The sequence below is a fragment of the Mus caroli genome, chromosome 16 (genome assembly GCF_900094665.2).
Source record: "Mus caroli chromosome 16, CAROLI_EIJ_v1.1, whole genome shotgun sequence".
NCBI classification, from domain to species: Eukaryota; Metazoa; Chordata; class Mammalia; order Rodentia; family Muridae; genus Mus; species Mus caroli.
The window spans coordinates 24,456,237-24,464,967 of NC_034585.1; the positions used below are offsets into that span (position 1 = coordinate 24,456,237).

Genomic DNA, 8,731 nt, shown 5'->3' on the forward strand with positions numbered 1-8,731 from the left:
TTGGTTTAAGGAAGACAGAGTTGTATTATAGTATATTACCTGACATTATTTATAAGTATAATTAGCAAATATTCTGGGGTAATGATGATAGCAAATAAAATTCTTAATGAAACTTTACCATTTTGTAGTTAATTGGGAATAAAAGTGTTTTGAGACTAGATGCTTGTTGATTTTAAAAGGAAAAAAAGCAAGAAAATTAAATATTAAGTTTAATGTCTTTTGTCTTAAAAAATAACAGATAATAGCTTAAAAGAGAGAAACTCAAAGTTATATAAAAGCATTAGTGTTGTAGAAATTTTTAATCTGAAAGAAGCTTTCTATCCCACCTTTAACCATTTAGTTCCCAGATAAAAGACACATACAACCTTTATATTGAAAACAATCCTTAAACAGCACAAGAGCTGGGCAGATATCTGCTATTAGAATCTACTTTTCTATAGATAATCTTGAGTTATTACTTACTAAAACTGTTTCATCTAGATTGATCTAAACTCCAGTTGGTCAGGCAGCAGAGTCATATTTTCATAAATTCACCTAACTTATGGTGTCTTCTCCTTCCTCCTCACCTTCTTCTCTCCTTGTGGTTCTCCTCTGAGCATCCAGGCCCAGGAACCCTAAAGCCCACTTATGTCACTTCTGCCCAGCTATTGGTTGTCAGAATCATTATTTACCCATCAGAAATAACTTGAGGGTAAGGTTACACAGCTCACTTGAGTCTACATATAGTCTCTGGAACAACCAGGTCTTGGGGACCCATACTTTGTATTACAATACACAACAAAAGACCAAACCTCAACATATTAGTACAAAAGTCACCATGAAAATAAAATTCATAACATTCCTATGAACAAAGAGATTGAAAGGAAGTACAATGGAGGTGTGCAATAATGTAAAAACTCATAACCACATCTGCTAAAAGATTATTAAAATCAATTACAGACAGAAATGTCAATGAAGATAACTTGAGCATTACGATCTGAGCATTTTCAGGAGGGTAGGATATGGCGTATGGCAGAGCAAAGTACCTGGCATGTGAGACCCTGTGCCATTCTACAAAACTGAAAATAAAGTCGTAATTATGTCTTCTCAGGTTGACTGATAAAGGAAAAATTCAATCCCACTTTGTATTGAAGGAATATGATTAGAGGTAAGACAATTTAGAAGGGTAAAGAAAAGGAAATGGACAAATGCAAATCACATCATAAAAAAATAAGTTAATTGAGGGCTAGGAAGATGGTTCAGTGGTTAAGCATACTTCCTGCTCTTTTTGGAGACCTGGGTTTGATTCTGAGCACCCACATAGCAGCTCACAACCATCTGTAACTCCAGTCAGCCCTAGCAGAACTGATGCCTTCTCTGATACTTTACAGGCATCAGACATACATGTGATATATAGGCATACATGCAGAAGAAACACCCATACTCAAAAAACCTTACTTAATTAATTAAAATGGAAAAACATTTAACAGCATTCATATAGGAAAAAAACCATAAAAATGGTAAGTAGAAAATTAAATCATTAAATTCTGCTATCTAAGTATTTAAAATAGTTGTGTCACATGTAACTTAAAATACTACCAGATCATGTGGCTAGTTCGTGAACTGAAATAAGTGAAATTACGTATCTCAGATGATAATACAGTTACTACACAAAAACGATTTACACCGAGCAAATCAAGAAATAATTTTACCACACACCTCTGGTAAGAGGGATATGGGAAACGCCTCTAACCAAGATCAGTAGTAAGATTCCACATTTAGATGCACACAGTTCTGGGTTAGGTATCTAGCACCATGAAATATATTGAAAGAAAATAAACCTTAAAACTTTCTTCAGAAATTACATTATGGCTGATGACATTGATATTTCTATGCTAACAATATTGATAATATATCATGGGATAACGTGTATGAACATATATTTAATAATCCATTGCTCCTGATGCTAACAAGAACTCAATTTCATAGAGGTGGAAAAATGAGATAAAGTCCTTAGACAAAACTGTCAAATAAAATTTATCCTCAGATATGGCATGATTTCAAACAGCTTACAAAAGTCTGAACTACAAAAAAAAGAAACCTTTTATTTAATTTTAATATATTGAAAATTCATTCAAAAAATCATCAGTCTTTAGCAAGCAGCCTGAGCACTAAGACTGCCACAATGCAGGTCCCTTCTCACTTAAAGAATATGCGAGACTCCTCAGAGACAAAGCTGTACTAAATTTCCTTCAAGATTTTGATATACCTGATCTGAGAGAGCTTTCTTTTATGATAGCCTGACCAATGGACCCAAGCGCACACTTAGACACATTCCTGCTGAGGAATACTCTGAGCTGGGCTTGAATCACAAGCTACACAGCGTTAATAGTTTAAGTCCATGAATGAACAATGTTGTTTTAAACTGCTAGCTTCCTTTAAAGAATGGTTTTCCAGCTCACAGTGGGAAAACGTGTGCATGAAAGGGAGTTTTAAGCCGACCTTTCTTGCATGAACTCTCCCTCTCAGAGATGTAAACTTTTCTATTCAGTCTCTATTTGTTCTCTTATTATCTGGAAAAAAATAAGAAATGATGTGTTTGTAGATAAGGAAGAAAGCTTCTTTTATGGAATTATTGCAGCTAACAAGTACGAATGGGATAATGGAGTATCCATAACCTAAACCACTAACACTGTCCTGGATCCAGACACTGTCACCAACTTCTGCTGTCACGACAGAGGAAAAGGTCACATGGTCATCATGTGAAAGAACCCCATAGCACCAGTCAGGAAGCATTGTTGAAAAACAATAAAAAGGAAGAAAAGAAAAAAATTAGTTTTATCTTTAGATCTAGATACAATATTCAGCAAACTTTATGTCAGAAATCCTTCAGCGACACTTTGGTGAAGCAAACAAGCACAAAACCCTGACTGTGTAAAACAGAAAAACAAATAGCTTGAATTTTGTATAGGAAAAAAATGATGGAAGGAAAAGGGATGTTAAAATAAATAGACTTAAGAGACTCATGGACTACGTTAGTCCCTTTGGTAAATCCTGATTTAATAATGAGAGTGTTCTAAAGTGTGAATCTACAAGAAGCAATATGAGTGAGAACAGAGACTACTTAATGATGCCAAATAGTTTTTAGGAAAATGATGACAAGATAAAAATGGCATACTCAGTTAAATATTTAAACACGAAATTATAGCCCTTGAAATGTGGTTTGATATTAACTTATAAATCCAGAATAAATTGAGAATTCTATCAGTATAAAATGCATTTAATACAGATGGTCTACTGAACGCAGTGACACATTGCCTGTAGAAGAAAGCATGCTTACTCTAGCTGAGTGGAACTCCAAAGAGTCATATAGACTGCCAGCTCAGGAAAAGACTGAAAATCAAAATATGATTTCTATTTATTGTTCATGGCTTTCTTGGCATCCTCTAATCAAAAATTGAAAGTTAAAATACCGAAGTTCAAAGGCCATCCATTTCTATTCGAACTTTGCTTGAAAATAATATAGTGGTGGGGTCACAAAGAATGAAGAAAGTTAAGGGTCCATTGTATGATTTTTATCTTGGCAAGCATCTGGAATATTATATAAATTTTAATTAAACAATGAAATAAATACTAAATTAGAACTACTATATGATGTACTAAGAAAAGTATTCTAAATACATAAAAAAAGATATGGAAGAGAGAATGAGAAGTTGAAAGATATAATTCAGTCTACCAAGAACTTTTTGTGAACAAAATAGAAGAGCTAAAATAATATTTGAAGATATAATTTCTGGAAATTTTTAAAAGTAGTAATATATACATATTAATATATATACATATGCTACTGTGTATATAAATTACTAAGTAAATCTTGACAGATATAGTTAGTATCATTATTTTTATAATAGTGCATCCTTGTAATCCCACAATATGGGAGGTAAAAGGATATGAATTGACAGGAAAAAATTCACAGAAACAGAAAGAAATTAAATAAAACATTGTTCTTACTTTTCTAAGGGAAAAAAAAACAGCATAAGAAGTAACTGAAACCTTTGGGACATCACTTGAGAAGGTGACATAGGACAGTTCAGGTTCCACATAGTTAATAAGGACCCAGANATAGCTGTCTCTTGTGAGACTATGCCAGGGCCTAGCAAACACAGAAGTGGATGCTCACAGTCAGCTATTGGATGGATCACAGGGCNCCCAATGGAGGAGCTAGAGAAAGTAACCAAGGAGCTAAAGGGATCTGCAATCCTATAGGTGGAACAACAATATGAACTAACCAGTACCCCCCCCCCAACCCCCAGAGCTTGTGTCTCTAGCTGCATATGTATCAGAAGATGGCCTAGTCAGCCATCAGTGGAAATAGAGGCCCATTGGTCGTGCAAACTTTATATGCCTCAGTACAGGAGAACACCAGGGCCAAGAAGTGGGAGTGGGTGGGTGGGGGAGTGGGTGGGGGAGCGTGTGGGGGACTTTTGGGATAGCATTGGAAATGTAAATGAAATCAATACCTAATTAAAAAAAAAAAGAACAGGAAAGGTAAAATAAATAATACCAGAAGGAGATCTCAGCCATGCACAGGAATGCTATCTGTCACAGCCAGTAAATATTCCTGGACCCAAGCTGTGGGCCAGCAACGATTGCTATATAAAATGAAAGAGGACTCTCATCGAATTGATCCCCTTGACAAGCTAAGTGGGGGTCTTTTCATGGGCCTCTCTCCACCTCCACCTCTTTCTAGAAGTTTGGCCATGCTAAGAAGAGGGAATACATTTGTTTACACAATGGCTGACCTTCATGTTTGAGAAATTTAAGATTTGCTCTAACTTTTTTTTTTTAAGATTTATTTATTATTATGTAAGTACAGTGTAGCTGTCTTCAGACACACCAGAAAAGGGTGTCAGATCTCATTATGGATGGTTGTGAGCCACCATGTGGTTGCTGGGATTTGAACTCAGGACCCTCAGAAGGGAAGTCAGTGTTCTTAACCACTGAGCCATCTCTCCAGCCCAAATTTGTTCTAACTTAAAGTCTTAAATGATTTATATTATATTTGAAACATAATACTTTATGCATTAGAATTACATTTCAAGGGCATCCTCTCTAAGAAGTTCTGGTATTACTCATATTCAGGGGAAGGACACAGGAATTCATTTTCTTACTCTTAAAACGTGTATTAAGTGATCTGTATATAAGACAGGTTGAAAACTAAGGGAGGTAGGTTTTAACTACTGCAGAAAGCATTTCTATAAGCCTGGAGTTTGAACCCATTTTCATTTCAACTCAAGGTTATATGAGCGACAAAGTTCTGAGCATTTAATACCTCCTGACTTGTTCTCTGCACTGACAGTTGAAGTGTAGGCTTTGTTTCAGTTACATGGTGCTAAAACTGAGAAATCCATTCCTGTCCTCATTGGTAGATTAGATTTATATGAGTGCATGTGCCTTGTCTGAGAGAACAGAACAGTGCACATTATGCCATGCACATTTATTGTATACCTGTAAAACAATATTTAGGGAGGAAGAAAACTGTATGCTTTGGAGAGGTCTCATTAGAGATGAACCCAGAAAGATGGAGGAAAACCAGAGGCAAAATGAGAGCGTTAAACACACTGGAGTGCATGTCAGGGCATATGAGGCAATGGGGGGAAGGGATCTGATCCTTCTCATTTTCTGTTATTTGGCATATTTTTCATCTAAATATCACACCAAGTTTATTTTTAGGTGCTTGGAAGAATTACTTTGACTTATAAGGAAAATTCAACTATAATTTAATTTTAAATAATTTTCCCATTTCAGCACACTTATTTAATGTCTGACATTAATGACTGTCCATCCCATTTGCATAAATAACAAGAAGCAGGCACGATTCCATCCTCAGTATACGGAATGACCCTTTAATGCAATTGCTACTGATGATTTAATGCCATTGCCTGGAATTTTTCTGAAGAATGATATTTCACAACATTCAATATATCTTGCAAATGCAATAACATTATTCTATATTTGAACATTTTTATAAGTATTATTCATATAACCCCATTAATATTTTGAGGACAGAAAACCAAGTAATATTACAAGAAGAATTAGGTGACACTTCAGGAACAGAAATTTTTGAAGAGGCTATTTCACCAAAAGGCTGTATAGAAACTCTCAATATAGTCTAATGATGCTAGACATGCAGCAGCCCAAGGGCCTGGCCTAAGCACACACTGAAAGAGGAGTCTGTATATCAGGACAAAATTAAGAAATTAGAATCCAGTGGGTGTCATTCAAGAATATAGCTCACTGAAAATCTTCACAATGGAGTTTGAGGAGGATGGGAAAAAATAATTTCAAGAGTGTTCTTGTTCTTCCTCCCCTTTCTCTAGCCAAGGACATCTATGGCTGGACTCAACAGAAAACCAAGAAACAAAGGGACATCTATGTATTCCAGATAGTTCAGCCTCCCAGGGTTGAATTTATATGAGAAGATATGAACAGACAAGTCAGAAGAGAAGATGAAAGATGCCTATTTCAATTACTCACATACTATACATCTAGATCAGTAAATCAGAGCATTATTCTTATAAATTTAGGACAGAAGAACTCCACAAAATATAATTAGAAAAGAATACTTATTCCTTACCCACATGTGTTCAAATCAACCCTGGAAGATGGTCTCCATCCCTCAAGTGATATTAAGGGCAGATCCTACAATGCCTCTGCTCACATATACGGAATAAACACATTTCCTTTCAGTTTTGTCTTTTTAAAAAAGTAATTCATTAAAATATCCATTTATGCTCTTTCATCCAACCTCCAGTCTTATAAAAACTTTCCTTTACTCAACTCCAGCCCATTCAAGCAGGGGAGTTTACCTGGGAAGGGGTTGTGATGTGTTACGTTTATTCTATCCCCTCTGCCACTTCCCTGCACTAGGCTGCTTTTTTCTCTCTTCCAACCAAGTGAGCAGTAAAGCAATACTGACAAGCACTATCAATATCTACCTTTGTGAGCAACTGTGGCTTCTTAAATCCCCTTAAAGGGGGATGTTTCTGCTGGCCATCACATAGCATCCACTGGAACTGTTTTAAACACTCTTGCCCCAAGTAGTGCTTTCCCTCCTGGAAGCCAAGTATACTTTTCATCTTTGTCTCAGTTTCTTGGCTTTTCCATTCAGTAGCATCACCAGCATTCCTGCAGATGTGTACCCCATCACAACTGTCAGAGAGCCCTCAGAAATGCCCCTGCCATATGTAACTCAAGCAACTCTAGCCTCATGCTCCATGTCCTTGATTTTGGTCACTGAATAAAGTTGCTTCATGAACAGTTCCCTCCTCACTGCATAGAGTTCTTTGTTCTTAGATACTGAATATCTGGTCAACCCTCAGATTCTCTCAGTGGTGTTCTCAAGGCCTTCTCTTCTTGGAAGGTAGAAGAAAAGCACTTCTGTTGTCCAGTAACTTGATCCTTTGAAATTCCTCCTGACCTACTTGACAATGCTCCCTTTGGGATGTAAGATTGGAAACAATCAGTTGTAGCAACATCCTTTCAAATATTATATATGCCTGCCTCACTTGAGAATGCAAAAGGAAATATTTGCTACCTAGTCTATTTTCAGTTTTTCTTCACTTTTGGAGTGATCAAAACCAAATACTAAAATAAAGAATATCATTCTAAGATGCTGACTCATGACAGAAGAAAGAGATATGATGATCCTCATTTTATTACGTGATTTCAGGTAGATAAATTACTTCTCTGATATGATCTAGCTATAAATTATACATCTTCATTTATCTTCAAGTTTAATGACATTCCATCTAAAATTATTTCATACATAGAAATTAAAACTCCACTGGAATAATGTGCTTATCAAAGGCCAGGAAAAATAAAGTTAACTTTGATTATGGGCATTAAGTAAATTCTCAGCATTCCATGCCAATGATATATGGTCTCTTGCCCTACACCAGTTGGAGATCCAGGATAAAGTGGAGAATAGTGGTGTCATATTCAATTTACTGGCATGACTGGTAGTCCCCCAAATCAAAACGAACATCCTAACATTTTTATACCCCTTTTGATGCACTGTAAGGTAATGTGACAGACTTGGGCCAGCTGAGTCATCTCACAGTCCGTGCTAATTTTTTCCAACTTCTGTTTGGTGATGCCTGGCGGGAGTAATTCAAATGGGCTCCATTTCAGATGTTAGAACACACAAAAGGTTACAGAGGATAGTGCCCCTTTTACAGGCCCCTGTGCTCCTTGTTAAAAGGCCTGTCTATGCACTGGGAAATGCCTTCAAGCATAATGATCTTGGACCCTGCTTGCCAGGGCTCCTGTTTTATTGCCAGTCTCTTCTCACCTCAACACCACATGCATGTCCACATCATCTGACTTACATACTACGCTGAATAACGTTCTCTCAAAGGGATAATGCTGAGTTGAAAGAGTGATTGTAATGTACTTTATTATCACTTCCAAAAAGAAATTTCAGTGCAGCATTTTAGTGTAAGTAGAAAAGTACTAAATAGAAGTGTGGTAGAAACGCAATGTATATTAAGAATGAGAATTAAAATTAAAAACTAGTACAAAGTAGAAAAAAAATGAAAAGGTAGAACTTTAGAAGAAAAAGTTTCATTACCTCCTCAGAAAGGTCAAAAGTCAACCCAGTGAAGCTCACTGTGTCTTAGCCTGCAGCACTGTAAGCCAGTGAAGCTCACTGTGTCTTAGCCTGCAGCACTGTAAGCCAGTGAAGCTCACT

General features: G+C 36.4%; 1 protein-coding gene across 2 annotated transcripts in view; it reads left to right on the forward strand.

The window, feature by feature from the left end:
• Ostn (osteocrin) overlaps positions 1 to 8,731 on the forward strand; it is a 45,026-nt gene that overhangs the window by 19,624 nt on the left and 16,671 nt on the right. The window lies entirely within an intron of this gene.